The sequence below is a fragment of the Herpailurus yagouaroundi genome, unplaced genomic scaffold (assembly GCF_014898765.1).
Source record: "Herpailurus yagouaroundi ecotype Mexico unplaced genomic scaffold, PumYag 253, whole genome shotgun sequence".
Taxonomy (NCBI): domain Eukaryota; kingdom Metazoa; phylum Chordata; class Mammalia; order Carnivora; family Felidae; genus Herpailurus; species Herpailurus yagouaroundi.
In genome coordinates, this window is record NW_024412470.1 from 8,106,738 (window position 1) to 8,120,775 (window position 14,038).

The following is a 14,038-nucleotide window of genomic DNA, read 5'->3' on the forward strand; positions in this document are numbered from 1 at the left end:
CGCCCCAGAATTGTCTTCTTAAACACACTGGCTACCTTGTGGGGGAGAGAGAGTTCGGACATAGGGAAAATGTTGAGTAGACCGTTAGTTTGGAGGAATTGTGAACAGGGGCTGTGGCAAGGTAGATGTGGATAGAAATGGGTACAACTGAGGAACATTTAGGAGATGAATTGGTATTGGTGATAAGAATCGCTGAAGAGGTATTGGTGATAAGAATACGGGAGGCGAGATTGCATACTTAACCATGAACCAGACTTCTGGTGGCCATCATCACAAAACAAGGGTTCGCTGCAAGAGAACCCAGTTAGGCGAAGTAGGGACAACATAGACTCGGTTCTGAACTCGTAAATTTGTGAAACCTTGGCAGGGGTGGTTTATAAATGATTAGCAACTGGCTCTCCAAAAAGAAGAAGAAGAAAAAAAAAATCCCTGAATTTGTAGCGTTGGCCAATTTCCGTAGTGTAAAAACTCCCATCGTGGTGGATTTCAGCCTAGCCATCGCACGACGGCCTTGAACGTGGAGTTGTGAAGAGATGCTTACAGCGAGCCCTCATGAGCCAGTGTAGCCTGGCTCCAGCACGCCAGTGACTGAAGAGACATCTAGAAGGAAATGACAAGAGGGGGGCGGATGTGTAATTATTGGGCTTACAAGGAGTGGTCCCGGTCAGGGTCCGCAATCATCAGTGTGTGAATGAGAATGCATACTTTGTGGAGTCGGAGTGTCTGGGTTGGTACCCAGACCCTGCCCTTATTAGCTTTAAGATTGGGGGAAAATTACTTAGCCTCTGTAGGTCTCAGTTTTCACACGTGTGAATGGGGATGATAACAGTAGGTGATTCATAGAGTAGCTTCCAGAGACAAGCGTATGGAGATGGAGTTGCCACACCTGTCGGTTTGTCGTACGCATGTGCGGAATGAAATCCTTTCTTGTTGTTGTTGCTGTCTTTACCTTTACGTTTGTTTTATTTATTTATTTTTTTAATTAAAAATATTTTTTTTTAACATTTACTTATTTTTTAGAGACAGAGAGAGAGAGAGAGACAGAGCATGAGCAGGGGAGGGGCAGAGAGAGAGGGAGACAAGGAATCCGACGCAGGCTCCAGGCTCCGAGGCATCAGCACAGAGCCTGATGCGGGGCTCGAACTCACGAACCGCGAGATCGTGACCTGAGCCAAAGTTGGATGCTTAACTGACTGAGCCACCCAGGTGCCCCACTTTTACGTTTGTTTTAAATGTGCTCTCCCTTAGGTTGGTTATTTCTCTTGATAACTTCTCCAAGTTTGTAAGCATGTATGAACATTTTGGGATTCTAGTCTAACTGTCACTAAGGGCTGTGTGGCCTTGAGTGGATTACCTAAACTCTCTAGGAGTTAAATTTCACCTTTGTGATACTAGATCATGCCAGACGAACTCTGAGGGCTTTCTTAGACCCTAAACGATATATGATATGACCTTTCGCAAATCCTAAAATTCTTGGTCATCTTTGATATCTTTCTTTCTCTCACCTCCTGAACCCAATTAGATTTCAATTCTTGGGGCGCCTGGGTGGCGCAGTCGGTTAAGCGTCCGACTTCAGCCAGGTCACGATCTCGCGGTCCGGGAGTTCGAGCCCCGCGTCAGGCTCTGGGCTGATGGCTCGGAGCCTGGAGCCTGTTTCCGATTCTGTGTCTCCCTCTCTCTCTGCCCCTCCCCGTTCATGCTCTGTCTCTCTCTGTCCCAAAAATAAATAAACGTTGAAAAAAAAAATAAAAAAAAAAATTAGATTTCAATTCTTGTCCATTTTGCGTCAACAGTCTCTCTCATCCCTGACTTTTCTCCACCTCTGCCTCCAACTCTCCATCTCTGTCCTCTGCCACTTTATTGTAAGCTCTTGTTACTGCTTGTCAGACTATTACGGTGGCCCTCATCAGGTCTGGGACCACTAAAGTGGCTCCCTAGACAGTCTTCCTGCTTCCTTGTCATTTCTCCTTTTAGTGCGTTTTATAACATTGCCAATTAAACTCTCCACGTTTGTACTTACTTTTTATTCTCATGCTATGTCCTTCTTTTAAGGCTAATTCAAATAATAGTCTGTTCTTTAATATCAGCTTTTGATCATCTACTCTTGTGAAATTTATTATTCACGCTAATAAACACCATCATCATACCATTTCTCTTAAATGCTAAGCGTATAAAAAAAAAATCCTGGTTCTTTTATCAGGGTGGTTGGTGTATATAGAAATTAAACTGCTTGTAGGTCTTTTTTTTTAATTTTTAGAAAGACCATTTTCCATACACAAAAGAGTTGAATAAACGTGGCAGTCGATTCTTTTGTGAAGGCAGCAAGCAAAAATTTGTCGTTTTGGGATTTGATATTTTTTCAACACAAAAACACAGCCATCGTCTTCTTTTTGTTTCATTCACCTCGTGAGTTTTGGATGCGTTTCGCAGGCATATCTGTTGTATTTTTTTTTCCTTAAGGTCAATGGATCCATAATCCATAAATTAAGGAATGATTATCAACGTGTCATTTTCTAATAATCTGCTGGTTCTGTGTTATGACATCACTTAAATATCCGAGTTGTAGTTCTGGAGACTACTTGCTTGTTTCCTCTTGGACCAAGAGATTGGTCTCCTACAAGTAATTTAAGTGGAGTCGAAATCCAATTAACTTCACAATTCCATGAACCGTAACATCATTTTAGCAAATGATTCTAGTTAGAGTATTAGGAAAACCCAAGTCATTGCTTGCTTCCTTCAACAGTAGACAGAGGGGAGGAAACAAAGAGGAGGGGGGGGGGAAGTAGTTCCAAACATCTATTTTTCCAGTTATTAGACAGAGTATTGGAGAAGACAGCTGGAGACTGATACAGTCTTTAAGATGTCATATGATTTCTGGGCGTCTCTTTCTGTCTCTAAAAGTGGAGTACAGGAGTATAAAACACGCCCATGTGACATTGGTCAGCTTTCAGGGTACCTCATTCTGCAAAGTGAGAAAAATGTTGATTCTTACATTGTTGTGTCTAATATTGGGATACATTTTAGGATAAAATCTATTTTTCTATTATTATGTTTATTTGCATAATGGCATCAGCCATATCTTGGACCAGTAAGCCATTTAGAAACGCATCTTTGAAATATTTGAATCCATGTCTTTATTTACATATTTGTGTATGCGTGTGTGCGTATAAATATAGGTGTATGTGTCATGTCATTCACATATATACTCACATATAATATATAGAAAGAGAGAGGCGTTGCTTCAGTGGCAGGGTGTTTTTGTTTGTTCGTTTCTAATCTGCTAAAATGCCTGTCTGGGAATAAAACACTTTTTTTTTTTAATGTTTATTTTTGAGAGAGATAAAGAGAGAGACAGAGTGTGAGCAGGGGAGGGGCAGAGAGAGAAGGAGACACAGGATCTGAAGCAGGCTCCAGGCTCCGAGCCATCAGCACAGAGCCCGATGCAGGGCTGAACTCGTGATCCGCGAGATCCTGACCTGAGCCGAAGTCGGATGCTCAACTGACTAAGCCACCCAGGCGCCCTAGGAATAAAACGCTTTTTAATTTATTAGCCCCTAAATTTTTAGTGTTTTTTTTTCCTTGTGAAATCAAAGTTCAGTGAACCTGAACTTTCATGTCTTCTTAGTAGTTGAATGTGGCAGAATTTTGGCATGATATAGTGATATTGAGGCATGTAAGAAGAAAAAATTCTACCTTCTAAGAGTTAATTTTTTAACTAAATAAACATTAAGAACAAGAACAAGTATTTGCTTTTGTAGTAAATTCTGCAGTGAGAAAGAATGAATATCTGGGAATAAGATAGCGGTGTTTCTGACTTAATGTGAAGGGTGCAGTCTTGCAAACTTTTCTGTGGAACACATGTATGTCGCATGAACCTTACTTCCTTCTCTCATAAAACCTGAGCCCCGGGGATAAATAAATGGTCTCTACGTGTGTAGTAATGTTAAATTTGTGTATCATAATCGGATGGTGAATTCTTTTGAATTAACACATTTTTATAGTTAAATTTTATCCATTACGGTTGCTGTAACTTTGAAAAGTAGACATTTTGTCAGAAAACTTACTGAAAAGTTACTGAGGAAGTTGGACTTTCATTAAGAAGAATTTACAGAACCCATGGGGTACCTGGGTGGCTCAGCTGGTTAAGTGTCTCTCTCTTTTTTTTTAAATTTTTTTTAAAAAATGTTTATTTATTTTTGAGGGAGAGGCAGAGTGTGAGCGGGGAGGGGCACAGAGAGAGGGAAACACAAAATCCGAAGCAGGCTCCAGACTGTCAGCAAAGCCTGACACGGGGCTCAAACTCACAAACTGTGAGATCATGGCCTGAGCCGAAGTCAGACACTTAACCGACTGAGCCACCCAGGGGCCCCAAGTGTCTGACTCTTGATTTAGGCTCGGGTCATGATCTCATGGTTCGTGAGATTGAGCCCCCCTGTAGGGCTCTACTCTGGCAGCGTGAAGCCTGCTTGGGATCCTCTGTCTCTCCCTCTCTCTCTCTGCCCCTCCCCTGCTTGAGCTCTCTCTCTCTCTCAAAAGAAATAAATCAATATTAAAAAAAGAGAATGACATAATGGTTGTAGTGCCTCCTGTTTGAGGCCTCTAGTGCACCTTGAAAAGATTAAGATTAAGTCGTGTTTGTGGAGCATGTGTACGTGCCAAGCTCCTTGATTTTTATTTACTCATTTATTATTTTTAGAGAGAGGGCACAAGCGAGTGAGGGGCAGAGAGAGAGAGAGAATCCCACGAGAGACAAAGAGAGAGAGAGAGAAAGAGGGAAGGAGAGAGAGAGAAGAGGGGCTCACCTGAAGGAGGGCTTGTGTTCACCCAACGAGGGGCTCGAACTCACCAACCATGAGATCCTGACCTGAGCTGAATGAAGTGAGATGCTTAACCGACTGAGCCCCCTGGGCGCCCCTCCTTGTTTTCTTTGCTTATCTCATTTAATTTTCAAGATCGTCCTGTAAAATAAGGGTGACATTTCACTCTGCCAGTCTCTGCCACGGCCCTGCAGGTGCCCCAGTGCTACCTGACCTCCCCGCTGCAGCCCCAGATTCCCAGTAGCTTGATTTCTCACAGGCACCTTGCTCCAGCTTGCCAAGCTCTGAGTTCCCATGTGGTCGCTATGGCAACCAGCTCTGTCGCCGGTTCTGGTACTGGTGCATGCTGGAGGATGCCTCCTTCCCACTGAGTCCCAGATCTCACTTCTTCTGAGCATCGTGAGGCTCTGTTCAAACACATCCCAGAAGGTCTGAACAGGGACTTCTGCACACTTTAGTGTGAACTTATTTTATATGTTATATTGTATAATAGCTACTAAAGGCAGGTATATTAATATAACATCATGTAATAGATACACTGGTGTTATGTAAATAAATAAATTATGTAATATAATTTATATGTAAGCTACATACTTTATCTATGTTATAAATTTGTACATATATTATAGGCATTTCTGAAGGTATCGTAAAAGGCAACTTCATTATTTTTGATAGCCTCTCTCCATGCTACTTCTCGCAATTAACTCTAAAAATGACTTCTCCCTTTTGGATTTCTTAATCTCTGAGGGCGTCCCTGTCTAACCAGTCATCCAAGCTACCCTTTCCAGCATTTTCTTTGACTTACCTTCGCTTCTTCATGGCTCTAATATGTCAACAGGAAGCAGTACGTTTTATCTCCAAAATATCTCATATGAGGACTATTGAAAATACAGTTGTAATTATGTCATTCCCTTGGTTAAAAATCTTCTTCACTGAGTTTAGAATAGAATAAGGTAGGATACATTTTCACATTCCACCTGTAACATTTATTTCCTCACTGCCCGTGGCTACATGCTTCGTAACCTGTGATTTGACCATGGTTTTTTTTTTTTTTTTTAATGTGTATTAATTTGTTTTGAGAGAGAGAGAGAGTGCAAGCATGAGTGGGGGAGAGGCAGAGAGCAAGGGAGAGAGAGAATCCCAAGCAGGCTCTGCCGTGTTGGTTCGGAGCCAGACACAGGGCTCAAACTCATGAACGGAACCGTGAGATCATGACCTGAGCTGAAATTAAGAGTTATATGCTTAACCAACTGAGCCACCCAGGCACTCCTGACCATGGGCCTTAATCAATAATCATGCCTTATTCTCTGGAGCTTCTGTGTCTCTGGACACACTTTTCCCCTTGCCAAGATAATGCTGGTGCTATATGACCCATCTTTCTAGACTGAAATGTCACTCTTCTATGAAGCTTCCCTGGGTCCTGCTATCCTTAAGACAAAATTAATCTGTGCCGCCTCTGTTTCCCTGGTAGGTCTGTTCACACCACCATTATTATATTCATGATGCTTCAAAATAATTAGATATTTATGGGGCGCCTGGGTGGCTCAGTCGGTTGAGCGTCCGCCTTCAGCTCAGGTCACGATCTCGCGGTTCGTGAGTTCGAGCTCCGTGTCGGGCTCTGGGCTGATGGCTCAGAGCCTGGATGGAGCCTGCTTCCGATCCTGTGTCTCCCTCTCTCTCTGCCCCTCCCCCATTCATGCTCTGTCTCTCTCTGTCTCAAAAATAAATAAACATTAAAAAAAATTAAAAAAAAATTAGATATTTACGTGTCTTACCCTATGGACCCGGAGCTCCTTCAAACCAGGGACTATGTTTCATTGACTTTTGCAACACCTTGTAGGATGCCTTGTTTAGCACAGAAATAAGCGACTAAAATAACTCAAAGGAGTAGTTTTATCCTATCACATAAGGCAGGGCAGAAGGGGAGAGGACAATGCAGTGGATAAGTGGTCAACTGACTGGTAATGCAGAAGATGTTGAAACTGTTGCAAAGCACAGACATGATCTTTTCATTCACACTGAACAAATAGTATTTTAGGAGATAGTCTCATTATTCCCTTGCAAGGATTAAATTTCTTTTTACTGTGTTAAAAGATGGGAACACAGGGTTCCTTTACTCAAGAAGTTTTCCTGTCGCGACTAAGATCAAGTATAATTTCCCCCTTAAAGGTCAAATGGACGAAGTGAGAGAAACTTACATGATCGCCAGGCACCTGGCCCCGAATGGGTGGGGACCAAGGACGTGTGTAGGGAGGGGGCGGCGGGAGGAGGAGAGGGAAGAAACAAAATAGCAAAAAGCAAGACTATTTATTAGGTGTTGCCCAAAGAAAGACCGGTCAGAACCGAAGACGCAACAATTCGGAAATGCAATGGTATTCAATAGGAAAAATGGGGGTTAGGGTAGAAATAACTTGCCAGGGTTTCTATTCTATAAAGTGAAGTATGGCTGTGACTGTTGGTAGGTCATCATTTCCGGGCCTCGTTGTTTTCACAGAAATGCCGAATGTCCACACCGGCTCTCACTTGACTCTGGTTCGGTGATTTTTGTGAACCGCGTGAGAGGAAGCCAGGAGTCCCCAGGGAAGCGGCTGTGGGGGGGGGGGGGGGGGATGGCGGGGGGGGAAGGGTACAGCAGCCTGTGAAACAGCCCGGGCTCTCCATTCTCCACCAGAGAACTTCCAGTCGACCGATTTTACAAAGGAGGTTTCTGTGTGCGAGTTTGTTTGAAGAAAGTTTCCTGGCTTCAAAAAGTTTTTAAAACCCTTGATCATGCCTAGGTCTAATCCTTTTTTTATTTTTAAGGATGCAGAAAATGAGACCCAGAAAATTCAAGTTGACCCCTCTGGAGCCACACAACTGTCAGTGTATTAGCAACTAGTTGGCAAAGTCGTTTGCTTTTTATTTTTGTTGCTGTTGTTATCGACTCAGTTTGCTCAAAGATGTGGGGAGTGACAGCCATTAGGGGAACGGGGAGAGGGGAGGACCATAGGTTAAGGACTAGGGTGGGGACCTCGTGACAAGGACTTGTGCTTTTCTACAAAATGAGAAGACAAGTTAGAAGCTTTCTCTCCCATTTCTTCCCTCCTTCTAGAATGCTGCTCTCCGTCCTATGAATCTCTGCAATAGCTTTTCCTCCCCAGAATAATCACAAGGTCTCCAATTGAAGTAACTGCTTTATTATACATGTGTATTATATATGTATAATACATATTATAAATACATGTATTTTGGGTGGATATATGTATGTATAATGTATAACATTTGATAATGCAATTGATGTGAATTCTGGATGGCCTGTAGAATGTGATTATAGAATTCAGAGGAAATTCTTTGTTTGCAGAGAAGTTTCAAAAATTCGTCACACATTGGCCTTAAGATAGATTGGATTTACCCAAGCAAGAGATCTTTCTCTTCCAGGATTCCATTCCTCTATGATGCTGGAGGATAGGGTGTGGTCACTAGCATAACCCCCCGGGGGGGTGGGGGGGAGCAAACAGGGGAGCGGCTGGAAGACTTTTTCCTGTCCCTCGATCACAAAAGAAATCAGGAATTTAGTTTTAGGTGGTAGAGTGATGCATATAAGCAGTGGAGAAAGACTACAATGAGAGTTTGTGTTGGGAGGGAAGAGAGAAGGTTCCGTTTAGCGGCAGGATATGAGGTTCTCGGACATCCCCACAATGTGACGGGGAGATGATTCCGTTGGAAGTAAGTAGCCAAACAAAGAGGCATAAAAGGGCTCTGTGTGAAAATCAAAATGAGTTGCACAATGAAAGTGTACGATTCGGGCAAACGCGAGAATACTAGAAGGAAGAACGAAGGCTGAATTCTGCAGTAGGAAATAGAAGATGAACAACAGACAGAACAAGTCTAAGGGAGACCCAGTTTGGACTGAGTGAACTCGCAGAAATGTTGAGATGGGGAGACACTGCCAAATGAGATGACATTGGAAAATGAGAGTGGAAAAGCCAGGGATGTCGTGTTGAAAATTAACACAAAGGAGCAGGAGCAGAGGAATATCTATCTAAAGACATTCTAGGCAGTTGACCAGGTAAACGCGGAGGAGTAAATAATGTGGCCATTAAAATTGCAAAATTAAGCTTCTCTCTTGTTTTGGGGGGAATTAGAACGAGTTCATGCAGAATAAAGCAATTACCACACATGAGCTCCAGTTAAGGTTTCCGGCCTCCCGATGGCACGCATGGCTTTGTGCCATGAAATCAGAGGAGACAAGACCGAGGCGTGTCATTGACATTCCAGCAAGTTGCGAAGTGTATGTTTCAGGGCAGAACCAGGCTTTGTCAACTTCAGGAATGAATTCAGAAAGGCTTCGATTTAGCAGAAGGGGGATTCTCAGATTAAAAAGATCAAATTGGGAGTCAGCAGCACAGATGAAAAATGTCTAATTTGTGCGCGTGTGTGTGTGTGTGTGCGCGCGCTCGCGCACGGGCACGGGTGTGGGTGCCATGATGAAATAAAAAGGGACTGGAGCACGGCAAGTAATTTAACCATTTAAAGATACAATTGTTTCATTAATATTTACTATTACCTGTTTAAATATTCATGACGCCTGGCCTCCCCTCCCTGTCGAACAGTGTCGACCACCAGCTCAGCGCACTGAGGTCTCAATTAGCCATTCAGGCCGACAGGACACTCTCAGCCGAGGGGCCCTCAGCCTGCAATGGGATGAACACAGATGATGACTTGGTCTGTGGCCATAGGCCGGAGTGAAACAGACTTTCCCTGGGCTGAGTTTACAGCACAAGAGAGGTTACAGAAAGATCGCCCCCTCAAGAACACAGAGAGGAACACTTTAGGAATATGTAAGTGAACATGGACAAGTGGAAAACCTCTGCCTACCGAGCATGGTGTCCCCTGGGGAGCAGTAGTGAGATGTGAGCCCCGCTAGAACTCACGAACTGGGAGATCATGACCTGAGCCAAACTCAAGAGTCAGAGGCTTAACCGACTGAGCCACCCAGGTGCCCGAGATGACCTCGTTTCTAATCCTGGTTAAACAGTCTGTGTGAAATAGGACTGGGAGGGGGTGCCTGTGAAGGAGGTGCTGGGAAGGCAGTTATACGCGCCTCAGCACTGCCCGTTGCTGTGGTCTCGGGCTCTCCTACGCAGAACCCGATGGCAGCACAGGTTCACCTTAATTGTCCCTCTCATGTCTATCTCTCCTCTACACTGTGAGCTTCCGGAGAACCTCGACTACGTTGCGTTTATTGTGCTATTTCAAGAGTCTAGCTGGCATATTGGCCAGTAGGTGTAGCAACCCTTTTTTCAATGGCTTAGCCTCTGGGAAGACAGGGCGGATATTAGAACGTGGTATTCGTAAAAGTAGCTGGATGGTTCTATCCCTTGTGTGAGTCTCCAGCCATTGTGGAGGTGTCCACGTGCAAGGCAGGAGAGGCATTGCTGTCCGTTAATAAAATAAAATAAGATAAAATAAAATAAAATATAAAATAAAATAATAGCTTCTTTTTAATTTCCTCTGGACCCTCTGGAAACCGGCAATGACAGTGTCGGCTTGAATAATGGCTTGTCATGCGTGTTCCGATCCCCAGAACCTGTGGATACGTTCGTTACCTTCCGTGACAAAGAGGACTTTGAGAGCCTGCTCAAGGTGAAGGGCCAGGATAAAATGAGATCACCTGGATTATTTTGGTCAATCCAATCGAATCACACGAGTCCTTAAGAAAAGAAGGGGAAGGCAAGAAGGTGGGTGGGAGAGATGCCACACGGGAAGGATCTGGCCTCCAACTGCCCGCTTTGACGACAGAGAAGGAGGCCACAAGGCAAGGAGTGTGAGTGGCTTTTCAAAACCAGGACCTCAGTCCTACAGCCGCAAGGAATTCAATTTTGTCAACAACCCGAATGGGCGGGCTTCTCCCCCGGAGCCTCTGGAAAGGAACCAAGACCTCTGACATTTTCATTCGAGTCCAGCGAAACTCCACTTCTGACCTATGGAGCCGTAAGATAATACATTTGTGTTTTTCCGCCACTGCATTTGTGGTCCTTTTTTTTAGGGCAGCAACAGAGAACTAACATAGCATCTCTGACGAGCGGACTGCATTTCCCGTTAAGCTTTCAGACCCTCCCCGGACTTTAATGACACTGAGGCCGTACTGAGCCATTTACCGGCGGTGAAGGATGAACTCAAAGTGTACCCAGAGGGTCCTTTTCTCTCCCTAGGAAGGGGCACTGAGCTCTCATTGTGGTCACCGTCTCCTTGGGGGCTCTTTGGGCTCCCGCTGGGTTTAAGGAGGGGAGCCAGGTACGCAGCCTGACTTTTAATTTGTAGGATTTAGTTTGTTCCAGCAAATGTCTCCAGAGCTCTTGTCACGCACAAAGTGAAATCACCTATACGCTGTATCTTTAAAAGCCGGGGAAGTGCACAGAGCAGCGGCAGCAGTCAATACCAATTTCCACATCTGGATCAATACCGTGGGATGGCTCTGTAGCTGCAGAGATCGTTCTACACGCGCACGCAGGGAGAGGGAGGGCCGGCCGGAGGAAGGGAATTGGTTTTAATGATTTCATGGCTCTGAGTAGTCCCTCTCTCCCTCTTTCCTTTAAAAGACATAAATGCATAAAATTAGGAACCAAATTTATGAACCTGTCAGCCTGCCTCCAAGCCAGCTTCTTTCCCTCACCTGTCACCCACAGTGGCATCCGATCGAGCAAATGGCCTTAGTCTGTGCGCGGGTGACACGGATGGCGGAGAGGAAAGCGAGAACACGCTTTGCAGTCGTGCGATGATAACATACGTTCTTCATTTACAGCGGGCCTCTTCGCGAGGCCCTCGGAGGGCAGTCTCCTTAATTCACAAATAGAAAACAAGGGCGGGCGGCTTGTTGGCCAGCACGCAGTTGACGTCTCCGTGGTGCCTGAACGCGTGTGCTTGGATAAGGTGGAACTGAAGCGTTTTCCTGGGCTCTCGCACTGCAGCCCGACCGGGTAGTTCTGAGTGATGGAGTCTCCCTCGTGGGAGGGACGGGGGAAGCTGTTTTTCACAGGCAGACTTGGAGCTGCCAGGAGGTTGCAACTGTGATGGAAACAGCAGGGGAAGCGCAGGAATCCGATGCCATTAGCTTTGCTGGATGCTTTCCCGGTAGGTCAGGGTCTCGACCGTTTCTCCCCCTGGGAGTGGACGCAGCTCTGACTCCACAGCGCCTCTGGGAGGCCCCGGCGGCCACGCTCTGCGGACACACAGCCCATTAGCTGGCCTCCAAAGAAGGCTGACCCTCACTCCGAGTAGGCAAGCTCATCATCCCGAGGAGCCAAACCAAGGAATAAATATGTCCCCTCTGGGCCCTGACATAATGGGAAGCTTGATCCTCGGCTTGGTAAATGCCACAGCCTCAACCGTGACCGGCTCAGTCTCGAAGACGGATCAGATGACTTCCAGGGGTGGTTCTGTGCGACTCCCAGCTGCAGGGCTGGGAGGTGGCGTGAAGGAGTGACTTTCCCGAAGAGTCATCATAAAACTTCCCTTCCTCTTCCTCCTCTCTTGTATTGCATTCCGCTCTACGGTTTTACAAGGCATTGCATGTAGGTTAGCTCCCCTCCTCCTCTGGGCAGCCCCGTGCATTTGATCCCTCTCCCGTGCCTGAGGCTTGGAGAGAGAGTCTCCTGGGGAGGGAAGGTGATCATTGCCCCGGGGGAATTAGGGAGCTGGGGACCGGATAGGCCAGCGGCCAGCGAGCCCCTGGAATGTCAGGGCGGGCCAGGGGCAGGGCAGCAAAGACCCATATCATCTTTCACTCTGATGCTGTACGTTTCCACAAATAGAAGCAGAATCATAGACTCGTCACATTCTAGCCGCCCGATTAAAAATAGGCTGACTCTCCACGTGGACTTCAGCCAGGGATCCCACACCCGTTCCCCCGAAAGGACAGACTCGAAGCACTAACTCGGCAGGGTGAGCCCCGGAAGGCAACACGTTTCTGAGATCATTACGGCTTTCCTTTGAGAGCCGGTAAATCCCCGCTAGATTAATCTTCGCCAAACAAGATTTGAGAAAAGCGCAAAATGCTAACCATTGAAAATGCTCCCGTTATTTCGCAAACAGTCCCCCCTTGCTTCATACACATTCTCAAACTGCCCACACCGTATGGAATACTTCCTGATGCTTGCTTTATGGTTCCCCCCCAAACCCCCTAAATCAATTAACAGCAATTTGCTTGATTATGAAACTATAAACACGGATATAAAAAGTGCCCATAAACCTCCCAATAAAGCACCCAACAAAACAAAGTCTTCTGGCTAACGGCTAAATTAAGTGGGGTTTTGGTTGTTGTTGTTGTTGTTGTGTGTCATCATGTGGGTCCCCCGTTAGCCCAATGAGAGGTTTGTTAGAAGATGTTCACTGGAGCACAGGTGATAAGCAGGTTCACCCTATCTCAATGCAACGCAGTTTGCTCTTCAAGGAAGACCGTTTTGGCTAACCACCACCCCAAGTGGGGTTGAAGAGATTACCGTGGTTCTACAGCATAAGGTAGAAGTTGCAAGCAAATGCTTTTAGTGTGAAAAGAGGTCCCCCCCATACTACCAGATAAATGGCCAAAGGGGAATGTCCAAAACAATTGTTTGCGTAATCCCATTGGGTGGCCATGAAATTCAATGGCGTGGCCAAAGGGCATTTATGGGCATCCAACCTGTGTCAGCACCAAAGACCCTCCAGACCCTAATACGCATAGGTTGTATTAATTATTTGCTCCTCAAGGAACTTATTATGATTTTTTTTTCATAGCTGATAATAACGGCCATATAGTTTAAGGCAGCTATGACATAGCGAAACACCAAACTAACGAGCGTAAAGAAAGGCCCAAGCATGTTTATGGTACCTTGGTTAAAAAAACGCCCTTTTCCTGGTGGCCCGTGAACTTTCGCCTACTTCTGTGTAGTTTGGGGGCTAGAGCCATAAGAAAAGCCTGCTTGTCTATGTTTCACTCAATAGCTGGTCAGAAAAGGCATGTGCATGCATTGACGGGTAATCTGATCCTGTCCCCAGGAAAGGAAATGGAGCTGACATTGGATATACATCACGTCTCTCCCTTTTTCTTTAGGGCCCCAGCATGGCACATTTGATTGGGGGGGTCATAGTTGAACTTAAGATTTTTTTTGCACTTTGTTTTCACTCATTCCATGAAATTTATTGAGTGCCTACTAAATGCATGGTGCCATGTGCTTGGCATTTATTTAATTACATCTTGCATC